The sequence below is a fragment of the Wyeomyia smithii genome, chromosome 3 (assembly GCF_029784165.1).
Source record: "Wyeomyia smithii strain HCP4-BCI-WySm-NY-G18 chromosome 3, ASM2978416v1, whole genome shotgun sequence".
Classification (NCBI taxonomy): Eukaryota; Metazoa; Arthropoda; class Insecta; order Diptera; family Culicidae; genus Wyeomyia; species Wyeomyia smithii.
In genome coordinates, this window is record NC_073696.1 from 204,019,392 (window position 1) to 204,035,868 (window position 16,477).

General features: G+C 38.3%; 1 protein-coding gene across 3 annotated transcripts in view; it reads left to right on the forward strand.

The window, feature by feature from the left end:
• The first annotated feature begins 3,721 nt into the window (after nt 1-3,721).
• LOC129726830 (protein lava lamp) overlaps nt 3,722-16,477 on the forward strand; it is a 302,877-nt gene continuing 290,121 nt past the window's right edge. For 2 of the 3 annotated variants that reach the window (XM_055683971.1, XM_055683969.1), the window contains exon 1: nt 10,216-11,052. The gene's annotated coding sequence lies outside the window, so the exon portion shown is untranslated. Of the gene's footprint in view, nt 3,869-10,215; nt 11,053-16,477 lie in introns of those variants that run through there. The other variant, XM_055683970.1, reaches the window with a different exon arrangement.

Below are 16,477 nucleotides of genomic sequence, written 5' to 3' on the forward strand. Positions count from 1 at the left end.
CCTAGATTTCATCGAACATCTTATAATCTTATATTCGAAATTTGTATCAGCCTAACTGTTTTATTCAATTTATATACGGAAATTCAACCGTACGATTCATATTTCTTTGCATTACTGACAAAAATGCAAAATTTGTCAAATTGTTTTCAGTCTGATTTTGGTGTCGGTGAGCATTCAAGATATTCAAGTTATGTTCAGAATTGAAGTTATAAAGTTCAGAAAAACGTCCGCGATCCGAATACTTACAAAAATTATAATACCAATCTTACTGTCGAGTATTTTTGAGGATGCTTGCTTGTATATCATCTTGCAACTGTGATTTTATGGCTGCACACTGACGGATTCCATCATGCAGGTCACCAATCGCCAAAATCTTTGCTCGAAGCGGATCTAGCAACCGAACCGCACGAAGGCAATTCAAACCAGGCTTGCAAAATCGCGTTTTAAGAGTACTACAGGTCGGACTCGATTAACCGGAGTTTTGAAAAATATTTCGCTCCGGATATGCGAATCCTCCGGATAATCGAGCCATTTTTAATTTTTTTATTTTAAATATCTTTCATTTAGAACAGTGAGTTTTCTATTATAGTATGTTGTACACAATACATGTGCCGACGAAATAAATTAAAAATTGTCTTTAGACTGTTTGTCGGCGTTTGTTATACATATATACGTAATAATGAATTATGTTATATTGATTATCAAAGATGTAAAACCCAAATAAAATAAATCAAAACTACCATTAGAAAGACAGCTTTTGCTTCGAGAGATTAAAGGAAATATTTTCCAGAAAATGTAATAGAATTCGATTTGATTTAGGTATTTATCTGTTTTATTGTCTTAAATATTAAGAAGAATTGAGGTGCTACATATACATACCCTGTTCGATTTTGACAACACTCATGCTTTATTTCTATTTCCTAAGTGACCTACAACGACCTAGACGCTTGATATGGCCTCTAATGGGCTACTTTGCGGATTTCAAACCGTTATTGATTTCGCTTGATGAATTTTGGTTCAATAATCCAGGAGTATCCGGAACACCACCGAAACAGGCCAGCTTGTGGTTCTAAGTACACTAAAGTCGCTTTTTACGCGGGGGATACGTGCCGCGTAAAAAAAACCGCGTAAAAACAGCATAAATTCCGGAATCCGTGTAAAAAAACCAGCGTTAATTCTGCATTCAGAGTAAAAAGAAACCGAAATCCGCGCAAAAATAATACCGCGTAAATTCCGGAATCCGCGTAAAAAAAACTGCGTAAATTCCGAAATCCGCGTAAAAAAACCGCGTAAACTCCGGAATCCGTGTAATAAAAACCGCGTAAAAAAACTGCATAAAAAACCGCGTAAAAAGCGACCTTAGTGTACTGCATTGATCATGGCCACTATATTACAGAAATATGTTCCGACCATATATTATTTTTGGAAAAACAAATTTGTTATCTACAACTTTACCGAAGACATCATACCGATCGAACAAACTGTTTTGGCTCTAAACATATTTTTAATCATCAATACCTTCCCAAAACAGCATTTTTCAATAGCTTCCCAAAAATGAGTCGTGTTCCAAAAAATTGAACCAATAGCATAAAATGGCATCTTTTACCCATACAAACATCTATGCAAAGTTTCAGCCAAATCAAATATGATCGATTCAATTGGTTGCCCGTTTTTCGAAGAATTGCACCATTATATTTTGAACAAGTTTTCAATAAAATCACCGTTCTGATGATACCAGTACTTTACGTCAGTAGCACTATCACTATCTGCTGCCGAAGAAGCGTGATAAAATCTAAGTAGAAAGGGTGAAACCAAAAACATCATATCAAGAAGACTGGCATCTCTAAACCGATCCCATAAAAATGACAAGCGTCAAATTAAACAGCGCACTCCATCTAACAAAGATGGAAGCTTGTTTTAAAAGTGGTGGTAATTACATCGCTACGAAGACGTATGTGCGTATGTGAAGATCCTGCCAAAGCGTTCAGATTGCATTTGCATCGCCAGTACACACACTAGCATTCGTCAGTATCGCTCGAATTCAGACAGAGTTTCTAGTCTTCTTGATACGATATTTTTGGTGAAACCTAGCGTAAATTTGGCGGGTCGGGATAAAAATAACAGTTGATAAAATCGAAACAGCACTGTATTAGAATTATATTGCATCATCGGAATTTGATTATTGTCAACAAATTTTACGATGAATTGAATTTTTGAAACTTAACTTAAACTTAATGGGTCCTACCGCCATCATAAAACCTTTTACCAAAAGTTTTGGAATAATGTCAAGTTTCAATAAAAAATAATTATAAAATAAAATTTACCTCTTTTTGTTTGTATTATTATGAAACATAGTTATTATTTTCTAATCTCCTAAACTTTAATTTATTATTTATTTTATTATTTTGAAAGATTTGTTATAATTTTAAGTTTTATTAGAAAAAAAGCTAATTAAAAATTCAACTCTGTTTTGAAAATTAAAATTAGGTGTTTATTTATAATTTTTCGTAGAAAACACATTTTTTTGTATTGTATAGTTTTTCTACTAGGCATAATTCATTCTCAGATAGTTTTTCTATACAACCAAGAGTTTCTGAGCTACTATGCTTTGAATAAAACCTATGCCAAAAGCATACGCTCTTTTAGAAAATTACTATTGAGTCTGCAAAATCCTACGGAAAAATCTCTGTTTGCTAATAAGTCAAAAACGTGTGCAAAGTTTCAGTCAAATATAAATTGGTCGATATCGAACGATAGGTCATTTGGCATGCTTTTCCTCTATACACTGATATTTTGATTCACTTTATAAAATATGTATACATCTTATGGTTTAGATTGTTGTTTTTAGAACGAACCTGTTAATGAGAGCGATTTTCAGAATCAAACGTTTGAGGTGAACAAAACAAAAAAAAATCTCTAATATCGTTTTTTATTGGCTCATGTTATGGTTTTAAGAAAGACTCAAAATAGTTAGCATGTGCTATGATTTCATTATTTCGATTAAACAAGGGCGGACTAACGAATTTTTTTAAATAACCCCAACTCTAACCTAGACGAAGTTTCAAGAATAATAGTAATAAAATTCCGCCTCAAGTCATTTTCCTTCGCCTCGGACCGGAATGCAGTGTAAATTTTTTTGAGCTGCTACGCATCGTGCATTTCAATGCCAAATTTTCGCACTCCAATCAGTATCTTTCTATAGCACGGTGCGTTCGGACGCATCCGGTATGCTAGTGCACTTGTTTCAGTGCCGGGTAGTTTGTAGTGAAGTTTAAGTTCCTACAAGACCAATAGTTGATTCCTTGCAGTAGAATTTTCTTTTATTGAATCTAAAAGTGAGTCGACAACAGTTCCCGACAACGCGTTTTGAAGGGTTTCAATTTTGAAACCTTTATCGAATTAAACGTTCTCCATATCGACAAAGAATGAGCGTAAATCCTCATTTGTAAAAATAGCCTTCTTCCACGATAGGGAAAACTGTGCAAACCGCATGCTTGTCGTGAACTAAAGAAGCAGCAGACAATACAAACAACAAGAGACACCGGTTGTTATTTTCCTTGGTCGGTCGGCGGTAGCGGTGTAAAGCGGAGACGCATGGTTATTTACGTACCTAGTCGTGCGGCTCGCAGAGTGAAGAGATACATTCTATTGCGTTTCGTTTTGGGGAAAGTAGCTAAAATTGGACTCCCAGAATGAAATGCGTTCTTAATAGCCTTCAACCATGAACGGAAGATTGAACGATAGTTACGGTTTGTAGCATGTGTACGCGAACCGGACGTGAAAGAGTTGCAGGCGGAAAATAGTAGTACCACTTTCACTTGGAAAATCAATGTAACCTGCTTCGTTCGAAGTGGGTTCGAGTGATGAGGTAAGGAAAAATTTGCACGTAAAAAGAAGTTCAAGGTAATCTTGTTATTAGTATATTATAAATATTGTCTTATTTCAATGCAGGTAAGTTGTGAATTGCTGACTTTGGTATGGAAATATTTGGTCACATGCAGTAATATATCTACCTTAAAACTGAATTTAATATTTCTCATTATGTAAAAAATAAACAACTCCTTGGTTGATGAATTCATTTACCTAGAAAATTAAAGCTCAGTTTTTCAAACCTTAATATAAATATTACTGTATGTGCATGTAACAAATAATTTGGAAAACAATATTTTTCTTTGTACGCACTACAACGTGAATGCTAGGCCAAGGTGTGGCAATTGTAATATAGCCATATAGCGTGCAACGATACCAAATGTTGCTCATTCTGTCGTCTAGCAAAGGTGAAGGTTTGCGGAAATAGGTATGTTCTATGTTGAAAGCCAATTAGTGAAAGTTTCAAGAATCATTGACTTGATTTTCTATCATATATCTTCACAAGAAAATTGTTCATTTAAGAAAGCAAATATCCTTTTGCAAATCCATGTTTTATGTGTACATGTATCACTGATACGCAAAATAGCTTCGATAATTCACGGAAAACCGTGCAACCTCTCAACAGGAATGAAGAAAAACCTGTATGTTCTCATTGTTCTGTAGTAAAACTGAATCTACCTTAATTTGGATGAAGGATGAAATATTTTCGACTTGAAACAGTGTTGTACAAGAAAAGATTTATATTAGAAAAATTCGATTTTCCTCAGAGTTATTAGATTTTTGTTAGAAACCCCTTTTTTTTCACTAGACTCTCAAAAATAATAGAAGGATGGTATCCAAGACACGATCGCATGGTTGACACAGGTCTTTAATTGTTTTATCACTCCGCAATCCGCAACGTCTTGGCGAGTGATTGAAAAAGATCAACTACTTCAATTATATGATTTTGGGGCGCTAAAAAGTGCCATTGGTGTCTCACAAAAAGTGACACCGACAAATTAATTTAATTTATCGTCATTTCAGATTCACAGTGCAACAAAAATTGACTTTTTTTCTGCCTTGGTTTCTATATATATATAACTTTTTTGTGTATTTGATTGCAAAACCAAATTTCCCCGAGTTTGAACATATTTAACTTAAGGGGCAACAATGGCGCCATTTTGAATTTTTGAGAAATCATGAATTTTTGATGTTTTTTCGACGCCATTTTGTTTTAAGACCAAATATCAAAATTCTGAGGGTTTGTTCACATATTAGCATCTTCTTACCCATCTTTAAAAAAAACAGATCTTAAATCGGACGAAATCTGAGTTCAAAACGGTGATTCTACGAAAGCGGTTTTGGCGTGGTTTTAGTATGTTTCACAAAGCAAAAAAATATCGAGTATGTCTGGGCAATATTGCTAATGCCTTGATATCTAAAAGTGGTAGCCAAATTTTGTCCTATATTGGATAAAAAAGTCTCAGGAATCGATTGGTTGGTATCTAATCCACGTAAAACAACAAACCACATTGGTAATCGCCAAACAAAGGTCTCCGACAACGGCCTCAGTCTATGGAACAGAATACGGGAGAGAATTTTGTAAACGATGCTGAAAAAGGTTATGCCCCGATAATTACTACAATTCAGGCGGGGGCCTCCAACCAGTCCGAGGGCAATTCTTCATCGACCACAATCTCAACATGATCCGGTGTGAAGCATGGTACAGCTGTTCGCTCCCGACTATAAAAAGTTCGGCTAGAATGCCGTCCGTACCAGCTACTTTGCAGTTCCACAGCTCTTTCACTACTTTCTTAAACTCGTTCATGGATGGTGGGTCCACAGCTTTGCCGTCATCCTCAATAACCATCCTGCTCTTTACGATTATCAGGTTCCCCTCCCTATCGTTGCACATGACAGAGGCTGACACGTTCCGGTTTCTGATTTCATTTATCTTCTTGTATAAGCTTCTCGCATCGCGCTTCTACAAGCAACCTTCCGCCTTCGCAAGAATCCACTCTCAATGCTGTTGTTTCTTCCGGCGATGGAGTCTTTTTTCAGCAGCTCTGGCTTCCCGGTATCTCCATACGCTCTGACGAGTCACAGCCGAGGCTAACATGTGAACTCTGACGCGGTTCTTTTTTTCCGTCGCCCGCTGGCACTCAGCGTCAAACCACTCATTGAACGTGGCTGTATCCAACACTTCTCCCGCTGTGGTACTGATGGATACTGATTGTACTGTGGATAGATATGCCTTCACTGTTCATTCAGGCTACCTCCAACTCTATCCTCGATCCGCTCATCAACCTTCTGCAGGTACTTTGTAGGAACTTCTCCGGTAGACAGCCGTTGGATGTTCTACTGTATCCTCCTTGTCGTCCTGGATTTGAACACGTTGGACAACCGGGCGCGAATCTTGTATACCATTAGATAATGTTCCGAGTCAAAGTTTGATCCTCTAAACGACCTCACGTCTGTAACGTCTGAAAGTGCCGACCATCAATCAGAACATGGTCGATCTGAGAGCAGGCCTCTCTATTCGGGTGCCTCCAGGTGTGCTTACGTATATTTCGGCGTGCAAAATAAGTGCTACAGATAGCCATACCTCTGGCTGAAGCGAAATTGACAAGCCTTAGGCTGTTGTCGTTTATAGTAGAGTGGAGGCTTTCTTTACCAATCACGGGCGGAAGAAGTTCTCGTACCCGACCTGCGCATTTGCATCCCCAATAACGATCTTGATGTCGTGTCCTGTGCACTCATTATACGTTTTTTCCAGTAGCTTATAGAACTTCTCTTTCTCCTCATCGGGTTTATGGTTAGTCGGTGCGTACACATTTGTCGGGCTGTATCTGTAAAATTTGCCCTTAATTCTCAACACGCATATACGGTCACTGATCGGCTTCCATCTAATGACACACTTCATCTGTTTCTTCATAAGCACGAAACAGACTCATCTTTCCGTTTTCACGCCGCCACTGTAGTAGATGTGGTATTTTAATGAAGTGCGCGCAATAGGATCTACTGCCCGGGATTCGCGATCTCCCGTTTTCGGCCACCTCACCTCCTGTATGGCGGCAACCTCCACATTCAGCTCTCTAGCCAGGATACCTACACGTGCCGGTTCGAGTAGAGTCCTAACATTCCAAGTACCGAGTTTCCAATAATCCTTATTCTTTTTCGTTCGCCTAGGTCCATGCCGATTATTCCGTTCCGTATTTATATCTGGATTGTTCGTAGTATTCTACCTTCGGTAAGCTGCCTAACTAGGGCTGCGATACTTAGTCTCGCGACGGGGCCTGTCTTAGATACAGCTGACGAGGCACCGCGTTTCGTGATTCAACCGCCCGCTCCGGGTCAGACGCTGTTGTACGCGCCCCTAACATGAGGAAACAGCCGCGTACGATCCCCCTTCCCAGTTAGCAAATAACCATAGTTTCCACCGGAGGTTTGTTTACCCGATCTCCGCTAAGGTTACTCGTATCTCGGTACCTCGTGGAGGTTGGAATAGGAGTTGCTGGACAGAGGTGGATGACCACAAGAGGGTCTCGAAGTGACACGTACCCAGCCATTTACCAACCTAACGTCACTATGCTAGAATTAATTTCACATACAAAAGTGTAGCGAAACGATACTTTCTCCGATATCAACACGATTCTAGACGTAACGATGATTTCTAGAGTTTGCTGCAAATTCAAATCATCCCTAAAGCGCAGTATGCATTTTACAAAGGAATTCATTTTCCTATCACAATCCCATGTAAAATTCAGGCACTGAATCAGGCAATGAAATTTCTTCTGGTAGCTAGTACGCAGCTAAAAAAAAATCATAAACCGAAAGGGAAAACAATGTTCACTTGCTGTGAACACTGCTGTGAAGCAAAATGTCACTTGTTCTTGCACGGAATAATGAGCACTGATGGCGCGTTATATCATGGCGCGTTGAAAATTACAAACTTTTTTGAATTGAAAATTTTCAAAAATGAACTTGAAAATACATGTAGATTTATCTACCTATTTTATTCAAAGACTGCGACGACATTCATTTTGGTAAAAGGAACATCGTTGTGGTTTGTTTCATAAATTGATCTATGTAAATAAAAAATAAATTCTGTTCATAGCGAAATAAGCTAGAGTTGCGAACCTGATTTATAAAACTCTCGAAATTTGTTACAATTTTTTCATGGTTTTGAGCAACTCCTGAATGTCATCATGAGTACATATCGATAAAAAAATAGAGTTTTAAGCAAACTTTAGGAACTATTCTTGAGAACCTTCTCTAGCATGGGCCTCCTTGATCTTATGGGGATTTTACGGCTGATTTGTAGCAGTTTGTGAGAATAATAAGATTTATGCCCTGTTTTGAAGAACAAGCAATCAAAACTTCTTCAAGTACATCTTAAAACTGATATTGTTACTTGGGTTGCAACGCGGGTGCCCGATTCATATAGCGCGCAAAATGCAGCGTTGCAATTTCGATGCTCGTCACTCCAGCTGTTTCCAGTAGGAACCAAATTGATTATATTTATACACACATGTAGAACCAATAATTCGGTGATCGATTTGGCTATAAAAGGAAATTAATTTCAATAAAGGATAAGCAATTCAGTGTTAGCATTCCGCAGCGACTGGCCTACTCCAGTTCGTCTCACCGGAAAAGCTATAAGAATAAAACGGTCTTATCATTGCGAACGGGTTGGATTTCGTCGACTCCGTCACCGCTATTATAGAAACCTCCCGTTCTATGTCCCGAAATTTCGGCGGTTGTTCCGCTCCGAGATTGAATACACGTACCGAGTTCGATGAAACTAGTCATAACAACAAAACTAGTACAAAACTAATCATTGGCGACCGCTATTAATATCAAACTATCGAAATTTTCTCGAGAATTTGATATTTGGTAACTGTAAAGTGTCCCTCACGCAAATACCGATGGATAAAAAGTAAAATGAAACTATCTGTCCCTGAAGCAGACTGCAGCAGAGAATTTTGTATCAACAACTTTGTAATCTTCACCGTTGAACAGTAATTTTAAACGTGGTATTCAACGCGTGATCATTAGCATCACATCAGAAATAGAGTTACATTTTCTGTCGTTCTTCACGTTAGAATCGATATAGTTTGGTTTCTGACGCCTTCAATCGCTTTATAGCAACTTATTAACCGTTATCTGAAGAGATGTTCGCTAGGATTCAAAATTATGTAGTCCACACAAATTAGAAACACAACATATTATATAAATTAGAGCGACTTAAATTCTTTCAACCTTCAGTTATAATAAAACTATTATTATACGTCATCATTGAATGTAATCTACATTCAAGCAAAGCCAGAGTTTTCTCATTTCATTTCACGCTCATCTGATGTAGAAAATGCCGATATTGCTTTTTCATCGATGGTAATTCAAGCTGGTTTATTGCTGAATAAGAATAAGATAAGATAAGATATATCGTTTATCGTATATGCAAAGCATATGTTGTTGATAAGAGTATACGCCATTCGATCCCAGTGGTTAAATTCTTGTGCATATTTTAAAAAGAATGTGATTAAAAATTTTTTCGGTTGTTATCCCGAATATGCGACAAAGGGGGCTACGCAACGCTAAAAAAAGGGTGGCTAAGCAACGCTGAACGTCAGTCTCTAACTCCACACCATGGCCATTCGGTGACGATGTTGATCGTACTGATGATGATTGTATCAACAGTAGAATGTACTCACGTATACGTGATGTGTGAGTGGCTTTACCCAAAAATGCCCATATCGGTCTACATGTCCTCGGGATGTACAACGTACAACCATCCCGAGTAGAAACACAAAATGAAAAGCAGAATAAAATAAAAATTAATTCTTATTGCAGGAGTTTTAGCACTGCCTACCGCTCGGGATTAGGCAGATTATTTGCGTAGTTGCTTCTTCCGCCTGTATTACTAATTTGTGCACTATGAATGGTGGGTGTAGGTTTCAATTATGGTTCGCTTTGTGTGTCTATTTCCATTTTCGAGAATAAATAGTAGCAAGTGATTCGAGAGCAATATTGTGGTAGTGGGCCAGAGGTTATTGGCAATTCTCTATACATTTCAAGTTGATGTTAAAAATTTGATGACCTACAAGCTTGTTCCACGGTATTCATTTCCCGTCAAATCAGCGTACTTCGGTGTCCGTAACAAAACAAACCTAGCCGTGGTGGCGACGACGTCGAAATTCTGTCACACGGCCAGTCCTAGTGAGCGGAACACTTTTTCGATAATGCGCCTGACCGTGTGCGCACAGGAACGCTAGAATCCGCGACAGACGACAACGACACAGGTCCGCGTAGCCGAACGCGGTGAAAGCGCGAATCTTTTCGAATTTTCTCGTGCTCGCGTGTTGCGCCACGGCCGAGAGTAAAACCGATGTCGGTCAGTCATTCGTCGTCCACCCGCTAAGTAACATTTAATTTTAATTTTTAGCTCTATCATACGGAATTGTGCGAATAGTCGCCACTACTACTACTACTACTACGAAGTTAAGTCATACTTATTTTTAATTAAATCCATGAAACCGCGAACGCGCAGCATCATAATCGAACGTCAAAATAATCGGTGAATAACCACTACGAACATTGAAAACATAGGATTTAATAACAGGATACGAGGAATCCGCTGTGAGCTGTGAAAAATAAAATAAATCACAATTTTTGTTCATAACCATCCAACGAAATACATGTTAAGTTTTATGTCGAAATTAAACGAATTATTTTTTGTTATTCGATCTGAGTTACATGCTTAACTAAGCGAGTTTTAATAGAAGTGCGAACAGAAAGTGACTTTAGCCATACACGTGAATACATACAGTACGAAAAACAAGGAATCGTTCCGAAAAGAGTGCTAGGAAATCACGAAAAAGTTCTAAGCCGCTAGTGATAAAAGAGTGCCAGTGTCTGACTGATCCATCAACCAACATATCAACAGTTGTGTGTGAGGGTAGGACAAAAATAGAGTGCGAAAGTGGCAAAGTGTGAATCGCTAACCACCGCCCGCCCACCGCAAGTTTTGGTTGATAGGCAGCACTAATCATCGGGTGTTCCGCCCGCTCAGTATGTCATCTTAGTAGCGGCAATTCTACATCAGATCAGATCGGTACACCCCTCGTTAGGAAGTGTGTGCTCAATTTACGGCACTGATATAGTCCGATCAGACGATTTTCGCCCAGTTGGTTGGGATAAAAGGTATTTCAATTAGAGTATGCAAATATTTACCCCTGTTCTTGTAGAGCGTTAGTCTTGATTTGTCAAATAATTTTATTGCGTTTGATCGATAGGTACCTTTGACATCAGCATCTGGTTTCACATGACTTACCAATTGGTATCACATCGTAATGATTTTAAAAACATGCTTGAGTAGTTTGCTGATGATTGACAGATGAGAATACCATTACATTTACTGGTAATGCAAATTATGTTTGAAAGTGCCTTTGAAAGAAACTTTCAGAGTGACGAGACTATTATTTTTCATGTTATTTTGATTGCAGCAGCTGAGTATTGAAATATTCATTTTATGTCTAATTACTGAGTGATTTGAAAAAACCCTGAGAAAATTTTCCGTATTATTTGTAACCTTCTCATATAAATGGGGTCCCACATCAAATTTCATCACGTAAATAATGCTGTAGATAATTACTTAGTTGATCGATCCTTTTCAATGTTTCAGATCATAAAAAATTAATAATTAGTAAGCTTTTGACAAGTTTATTCTATTCAACTTCAATGCCATAACCGTGCGCTCGCACCTTACGCATAATTCCACTCATTAATTTTTGTACAACATTTGGTTTTATTTGTTTATTTGATCGGCCACTAGCACATCTCAAGGCTATTGGGCTACAACATTTGGCTGCAGGTTTTGAAGAAGAATACTTCTCTCAGGAAGTTCGGCTACATAGGGATGTGAAATGAAAATCTAAAATCGAAAAAAGTGAAAAATATGTCCAATTTCAAATGCTAATAAATCGGTTAGTATTCGATGGATTTCCTTCGTTCTTGCAGCAATAGATTGGAAAATCTTCTAAGATTCTTCCCAAAATAAGATAATTGTAATTGTATTATTCACACTATTGTACTATTGAAAATAGTCAAGCCTCGTCAAAACGAAAAATTCGACCTCTGATTGGTCGTTATATGCTTGCTTCCCAAGCACGGTCGACAGGATCATATACCTTGCAATTTAAAACATGCTATTTGGCCTATATAAGAGCCTGTTTCAGCCGGAGCCGCTTATAATAGTTCTAGACAGCGACAACAGCAGTCGTCCTTCCTTAGCAGCAGCACTAGCCCTGTGGCTGGTCACCACGTCTCAGGAGCAGCGCGGTTTTTCTCAGCGTGTGTCGCCAGACAGCCATTATTCCCCCCGTGTTGGGGCAGCATGAAGATTGCCATCAGGATATCCAATTTTGAACATCAAAATGCCTTTTTCAAGGCAAATAAACAAGTCATTGGAAATTAATAATTTTTGTCAACGCAAGCAAGCATTCTGTGTTGCATCCTAGCAATTTAAATTTGTCGCACCCGTCTAATTTACTGAATGTGAAATAGCTTCCACAGTGCATGTTGTCCGTGTATCTTAATTCACCCAATGTTAGGGCAGCTCAAAGGTTGTAACTAGCAACCGATTTTGAACCGCAAAATACTTTTTTCAAGGCAAATAAAGAAATAATTGAAGGTTAATAATTTTCTGGCATCAACACAAGCAGACATTCTGTGCGGGATGCAATCAAATTCTGTTGTAGTTGTCTAATTTTTACCTGAGTTAACCCCCCACTGTTGGGGCAGCGCAAAGGCTGTGATCAGCATAACCGATTTTGAATAACAAACTGCCCTGTTAGAACGCATTCACAAAAGCAGTTAGTTCGACTATGCAGAGCGAATATGAAGTCGATTCAATCAATCAGCATGAACAGAATTTCGTCGTCTCCCAGCTGCCAAGTTGCAACATGATGCAACACGCAACAGCGAGCAAACGTAATCGCTTGATGTTACAAGCCGCAATACGGTTAGGGATAAATCGTTGCGTGTGTGAGAGCACCATCGGTGTTTATTCGCCGGATACAAAAATCAAATGCGAATTGTGGAATAATTCGTCTTAAGAACATTACAACTGAACAGAAAGGCGTGGCCTATTTCGTAGCACCCTTAGACTATAAAAGAGTATTTCTGGGCAAACTAGCTATATTCATCAGTCGGATGGTGAGCTGGATGGACCGTCCACAACGTTGACAGCAGATATCAGCACTCAGCAGTAACAGAGGATAGCAGCGGGTTGCGCCTGTGGCTTCCTTCTAATTAAACAAATCACTTGCCCTGTGGTTGGTCACCACGTCTTAGGCCTCTGCCAGGCTGACTTTCGTACGATAGCGGCGGTATCAGGCATTTGAGGCATTTGCCAACACTTACTCCAGTAAAGCCGTGTCTAATTTTCAATGTGAAAACACCAGGCCTCTGCCAGGCTAAACGCGAAAAGCGGCGCGAACCGATTCGCCCGGCCGTAGGTTAATGTACAATCGTACACACTAAATTTTTATTGCTGGAAACCAGCAAAATTTTGCTGATATTCTACATGCTGGAAAATCAGCAATGATATCAGCAAACCTTCTCGCTGGAACGATCAGCAAATCGAGACGTCAAATTTTTGACACCATTTTGCTGAAAATCAGTTGTTTGAATAAATTGCTGCCTGTTCAGCATTTGAGCATTTGACATGAATTTGCTGATGTATCTAAGCAAAAGTTAGACAACACACAGAATGTTCTTTTGTTTTTTGTTATTTTACTAAAACAAATGTTCTACATTGCGAATATTTATTTTAAAGTTATCTGACTTCAAATCTAAATTATCGATACGAACTTTTGAATGTCTTTGTAGCCCATCGACATCACCATAACCTATATTGCCCATATTCCCAAACTCCTAGAAAAGACTGAAAATTAACATATCACACATATTCTTTATATCACAATTATTCTATTTAAGCGCATGCAATGCTTTTTTAAGTTCCGCATCCATGGTTCATACGCTTATAAGCTCTTTTTTTTCTCTATAGTTTTGTTAACTTTTTACGTACAAAATGGCGATTGTTCTGACAGTTTGACGGATGGAGTTGCCAGAAATTCAGCAATTACCAGCATTTTGCTGATTTCCGGCAAACAGAATTCTGAATACTGATAATCAGCAAGAATATTTTTACTGATTTTTTTCAGTATTATTTTTTGCTGAAAATTCTTTTCAGATTTTGGTGTGTAAGTAGAGCTGTGTAAAAGTATTCTACTTCAACCTTGCGGTCGTGGCTTTGCACACAACCCTCCTGTGATTTTTGGTACGGAAACCGACATTTTCTTCATGTCCTCCTCAGATTTTACCTTCTTGGGATGCTTTCGTAGTGCATGCTCCATGATAGCCCAGCATTTTTTGATAGGCCTTAGTTCCGTATTTTGCCGTTCATCACGATTTTTGCTTTTTGCACTTTGTACGTATGCAGTCCCTCCAGGTTTTTGGCTCTCTGAACGGACAACTCCAAGCTTTTGGCCACATCCCTGACCGAAACATTGTGATCCTACGTAAACGCTCTCACAACATGCATGTGATCCTGATCACTAATGGACCTTTGCCTTTCTGACCGCATTTCTTCTTCCATTTGATTTTTTTTTTGAGTTTCGTCTAGGGTGGTCGGTATTACCGACTTTTTGAATAACCGGTATTTCGGTATTCCTAGAAATAAAAACCGGTAAAAAACCGGTATTTTTTTCGGGTTAATACAAACCAGGGATAACTCGTAGACTTTGAACCTACTTTTCCAACTACAAAATTCTTAAAATCATAGTTTGGAGAAGTGATAATGATTGTCCGCGAAAAAACGCAAGTCATTCTTTCTGTACTGTTTAAAAATAAACTGGAAACTAATTTAAGATATAGGGTGTCGAACGTTTCCGGCAGTGGTTTTCATCGGCCGATTTTCTGCCGCAGTCTTATGCAAAAACCTGCTGAAGTAAACCACTGCCGAAGACGTTACCTACATAAATTTGGATTTGAAATTTATTTTTTGCTTAGCGTCTCAGGTAGCATCTATGTATGGACGTCTCGCTGCATAATTATGTTTTTGCATTTATGAGTACTTATGCTTCATTACGGTCCAGGTTTTTTTGTAAGATTTGAACCTCTGCGACCATTGTTTTGAACTCTTGTGGTATATGTTCCACATACAACACTGGATAAATTTAACAGTTTTTGAAAAAGTTCAATGAATGAATCTAGTGATATGATTACGAAGAACACAATTTCGAAACTCATGTTAACAAAAAAACATGCAGATTTTTGTTTTAATTTTAATTCACATCGCAAAACTTGGTTTCAAATTAGTGAATAACATTAAAGTTCTTAGAAAAACAATATTTGAAACTGTTGAGAAGAGTATATGAATGAAGAAAAAAAAAAGAAATAAAAAGAAATGACGATCAGACCAGAATTTACTCTTTACGAATCCGAACGAATCGAAGTTCAATTCTTCTTTATTCTGTTCGATGCTTTCTAAACAGTTCGTCCAAATTATTGATTATTATATTTGAAATGAGAGGTTGGTCAAAAATATATAAAAATATAAAAAAATATAGATAAAGCAGAAATTTTAACACGAGCAAATCCGGAAACACATTCGTTGTTTTGCTTTCGTCTCGATTAGACGCAAATTGTTCATCTCCGTTTGAGTTTGCAAAATAACAATACACGAGTTATCGTACGGGTGTTTTTTTGTCGATTATTTCTTGTGCTGCGCGATAACAATAGCCGGTAGTTTATCGGCAGAAACATCTTCTGCACACTGGTAGGGGCAGGCCACCCCGCCAGTGATCCGATACGCAGCTGATATATCAGCAAGAATAATTCTCCCGCACCGCTGTTACCCCGCTAGCAGCACGGACCACCATACGATCGAGCGAGTGGAAGTCAACTACAAGTGGCATCTACAAGGTCGCGTGTAGGATACGGCCACTGTGTCACAACACGAAGCTGGATCGTCATTGTTTGTTCTGCGGAGACGCTCGATTAATCCTACTATCAGCCGTGAGGTCGTGACTTAGACGTTCGGTGAAGTATTCACTTTAGAATTTTTATCATTATTATTAATAGTATTATTATTGTTATTATTATAATTATTATTACTATTATTATTATTATTATTATTATTATTATTACTATTATTATTATTATTATTATTATTATTATTATTACTATTGTTATTAGTATTAGTATTACTGCCTTTTTTTTAATTTTGATCCATTGTAGTTTGAAAAATTGTTTTTAAAATTTAATAGCAACTATTTGACCCCCCCCCCCCCACATTCGAATATTTATCGTTTGTGTGCGGTAGAGCGTAACGCTCCCGCAAAATGGACGACATGCAGGTGCAACTATTCCTGGATGTGGAAACAACTGGGGAAGAGATTGAGATCTCCCCCATCAATTCCCCTCTACCTTCCCCGCTACCTAGCCCCGTACCAAGGGTACCGGCAACACGGGTAAAAGCTTACCCAGATGCTTCGAAAGGTCCGTTCGTAGTTTACTTCAGGCCCATAAAGAAGCCTCTAAATATAATTCAAATCGGCAAGGA